The 4,588-nt window shown below is 37.5% G+C and overlaps 1 pseudogene; it reads right to left on the minus strand.

Moving 5' to 3' along the window:
- Positions 1 to 1,338: 1,338 nt before the first annotated feature.
- LOC115836804 lies at positions 1,339 to 1,381 on the minus strand (annotated as a pseudogene).
- Positions 1,382 to 4,588: the final 3,207 nt, after the last annotated feature.

Raw genomic sequence — 4,588 nt, forward strand, 5'->3', positions numbered from 1 at the left:
AAACAACACTAAACAGACTAAGGCACTGAGCAAATGGATCTACAAAATAATCTAGAGATTAGAAGTTGTCATCAGAGATAATGGGAATATTTAGGGGGCCACTGGGCAACTTATGTTGTAATAACTTAGGTAGAAATAGAAAGTGTAATTTCATTTTGTAGTCACAGGTTACAATGTTGTATAAGTTCTTATTTAAGACTAAATAACCTAGACTGTGAGAATGTACCAATTTACACTTTGGTCATTATCTCATAGAAGTCATAGGACCAAACGATGTCTTCATGAGTTGGAGTGGGATTTTATTCCCAAAGAGAAAGGATATATTTATACTATCTTGAGAGTAATATTTGCCTCATGTATCTTACTTTTAACAGCAATACTGAACAAGCTAAGCCTTAAGATAGCTGTCTGCTTACAGTCCCTTAGAAAGGATTTTCCCTATAGTCTTATTCTAGGATATTACTTCTGTGTGTGGTTCTTTTCTTGTGTAAGACAACCCTGTCACCTTAACCACAATTGATATGAATGAGAGCAGTTATCTAATCCAAGGAAAAGCAACCCATCACTTAGTCAAAAACCTATGATTTGTCCAAACATGAAGACTGTTCAATGGAAATAACTGTAGCTAACTAGACTGAAGAATATCACCTTTCTTTGAAAGGAGTTCAACTATTAGCAAAGGCAAAAACTGAAAGAAAAAGAGAAATGTAACTAGTAGAAGCCTACAAGCAGGAGAAGCCAAGAAGAAGGAGAAGCTAATGCAACAGATGCCATTATGTTGAGCAAAAGAAGAGAGTACACGTATTGGTGACTTATTGGAAGGACAATCAGACTCACAATAATTGTCTCCATTATAGTGGAGCACAAAATGGAGCCATTAGAAGCTACCCAGTTACCAGAACGGCTGGACATCAAGAAGGAATTTTCAAATCTCAAATCATGTTCTGTCTCCTTGAGTCCTGCAGGATAGCTTCAGCATGTCTTTATTCCTGTAACCTACTAAACTCTAGCTACTCCCACATGGCTGCAATGAATTTTACCAGTTTTTAAAAAATCAATACTGATTTAAATAAGGAAAATATATTAGTAGACATTAGTAACACAGCAAAACAAGACTGACAGAAATGAAAATTTAAGAAAAATAAACTAATAAATATTATTTTTTCCTTTTCTTTCTTTATTTATTATAAAGATAAGGTTTTGCTTTATTACCCAGACTGGTCTCAAACTCCTGGGCTCAAGCTATCCTTCTGCCTTGGCCTCCCGAAGTGCTGGGATTACAGGTGTGAGCCACCATGCTCGGCCTTATTTTTTTACTTCTTTTTACCTCGTTGAAAACTGGAAAAGCTGCTAGACAAATTCTAAAAGAGATGTAACACTGGTAAATATTCTACTCTGTGGGTACTGAGCATGAAATTCAAATCTTGGCTTCCAAGTATTTAAGGCAAAAAGAAAAAAAAATGAGAACAAAAATATTTTAAAATATTTAACTTTTATCTTCATTTATTTTTCCCTTTCCTTCCTCTCATATTAGCCATGTCTGTGCTTTCTTCTTCAAGGTGAAGTCTGTTGTAAGGATGGACATTGAACTTGCCTAGAAAACTGTCTGGTTTTATTTCAAAAGGCTAAGCCTCAGTAAAGGAGAGAAATAGCAGGTAAAGATAAAATGACTTGGAGAAAGCTGAAGTAAAAGAACTTTGCTCAGTTGATAAAACAATACCCACATGCTCTATAATACCAGAGGAACTCAAGTTTTGGACATGAGGACCCTGATCCAGATTTGTGGTAGTATTGCTAGGGAGAGAGCAAGAGACCCCAAAGTATGAAATTCTCAGGCTTGGCAAAAAATACCCATGCTGCAAACGTGGTGTGGAAGCAGCAAAGCGCTACTGGACCTGAAGGGATGATGCAGAAAGAGCATGGACAGGTCTATGAAGAGATGACCAATGACTAGTGTGCCTTTCTGTTACCTCCTTGATGCCCTGGCACTGCATAAGATTCCAGAACCACGAACAGCCCTGGGGAGATTGGCATCAAGCTTAAAGAATGAACAAAGTTAAATTTCTGCATGCTGGGTAGAATCGTGGGTGGGGAGTGTTGCTCAAAATCAGAAAGTATCTTGATGTACAAAATTTTTTGCACATCTATACCTGAGAACTGATATTCCCACCCACTATACGTGAGTTATCAGAAAAGACAAGAATCAAGCTCACTTCTGAGTTTCAATGGATCACAGTGGCTGCAAGGAGAGTTAGGCTGTTTCTAATCACAAGCCAAAATGACATGTTAGGGAATCTTAGGTAATGGGGTGTTAAAGTAAAGAAGACAAATTTCTGTCTTACAGCCAGTCCTCCCACCCGCGTTGGAATGAATCTGGAAAATCATTTGGGATATTACCAGTTCTTGCCATTGTGTTCTCATGCTGCTGTAGATTCCTATTGCAGTCCTATACCATTCTGGTGACTCAGCTGCTCTCTGTAGCTGCTATTCCTGCTACTGAGCAATGAACTGACTTCTCTCCATTGTCTTTCTTAGCTTTTGCCATTCATGGTTTCTGACTACTCTTGGCTTTTATTGTCTCATGGCTTCTGATCATTGCCTTTTTTCTGGGTGAGAAAAGGTTGGCTTTGTTCTTTTCTTTTTTTGAATTCTACCCCCATGATAAACTGCTGACTTACTCTGTGTGTTGTACACTCAGTTTTGTAAGAGAGAATATTGATCCATTCATTCAATCATGGCCACCTCTGTTGGGCAAGGCTATCACTGCTGAATCATTTGCTTATCCCTGGTCCAAGCTGCAGCCAGGGATAGGAGTTCTCAAGCTTTTCTTTTCTTTTTCTTTCTTTCTTTCTTTTCTTTTCTTTTTTTTTTTTTTTTTGAGCTGGCTTGCTCTGTTGCCCAGGCTAGAGTGCAGTGGTGTGATCTCAGCTCACTGCAACCTCCGCCTCCTGGGTTCAAGTGATTCTCCTGCCTCAGCCTCCCAAGTAGATGGGATTACGGGCTTGTGCCACCAAGCCCGGCTAATTTTTATATTTTTAGTAGAGATGGGGTTTCATCCTGTTTGCCAGGCTGGTCTAGAACTTCTGACCTCAAGTGATCCACCTGCCTCTGCCTCTCAAAGTGCTGGGATTGCAGGTGTGAGCCACCATGCCCAGCTGGTTCTGAAGCTTTTCTGAGCTTACCTCACAAGGAGTTGTAATTGTGGCAGACCCTGTGAGAAGAAGAATAAAAGCGAACACTTATGGAATGCTAACCGTGGGCCAGACATTGTTCTGAGTGCTGGTATAGTCTGTTCAACCTTCCAAATAATATACCCATTTTATAGATAAGGAAGCTAATGTGGTTAAAGTTGACAATATTTCCAGGATCACATAGCCAGTAAGCAGCAGAGCTAGGATTCTAGCCAGGCAGTCTAGCTTTTTTATAAGCAGTGCTCTCTGCTTGTATTCTGTGAAATTTCTTTATATTAGGATCTGTTCCTTTATTTTCTGAATTGAGACTGATAATTAAGCCAAGAATATTCTTACTAAACTGTTGATTGCATATCAATCTTTGAGTATCACTAACAGTATTAGTAAGGAAGATTCTTTCAACAATCCCAGAACTTCATCAAATGCTTTCTTCCTAAGTGAAAAAGAAAAAGAGATGTTATTAGGGTAGATATTTTCTTTCAATGTTATTCAGCATTCCAGACCATCAGGAGCATAACATAATTCTGTTCAGGGACCTGAACTGTTGTTTATATTCAAAGAGGATAGAAGCCTTAAAAGAGCAGCTTCATTAATATCAGATTTTTCAGAGTCCTCCAAAAATGTTTTATGGCATGTCCTATTCAGTTTTTCTAAATTATAGACTCAAGTATTTCTAGACAACAATAGCATTGCTTTAAGTAAGATGAAATGATGTTAGGAATTGAAAGCCTATCCTGTTCATCTTTGTAAAAAATATCAGAATAGTGGGAGCTTAAAAAATTAAGACAATTGAATTCATGGAGATAGACAGTAGAATGATGGTTACCAGAGGCTGGGAAAGGTAGTTGAAGAGTAAGTGGTTAACGGGTACAAAAATGTAGTTAGAATGAATTAGCACAACAGGATGACTACAGTACAACAATAATCGCACATTTTAACGTAACTAAAATAATATAATTGGATTGTTTGTAGCACAAAGAAAGGATAAATGCTTGACATGATGGATACTCCATTTACCCTGATGTGATTATTATGCAATATATGTCTGTAGCAAAATATCTCATGTGCCTCATAAATATATACACCTAGTATGTACTCACACATTTTTAAAAAAATTTTTTAAATATCAGAATACATGTAATAAACAGTAATGAAGATAAAATTACTCGAGAATCCCTAAAGACACGTTACTTGTATTCTTGTAGTAAAGACTGTTATTGGAAAAAAAAAACTTGCCTAAATGCAGCAAGTGTTTTGAGAAGAAATATGATTTAACTGTAATATATGGAAGGAGACTGAAATGCATTATTCAATTGCATTCTTCATTTTGATGCTGATAAGACTGAGATAAAGCAAAGTGGATGGCTTATGCAATCCCAGGTTGCATATTGCCACTT

This window comes from Nomascus leucogenys, chromosome 9, assembly GCF_006542625.1.
Source record: "Nomascus leucogenys isolate Asia chromosome 9, Asia_NLE_v1, whole genome shotgun sequence".
Lineage (NCBI taxonomy): Eukaryota > Metazoa > Chordata > Mammalia > Primates > Hylobatidae > Nomascus > Nomascus leucogenys.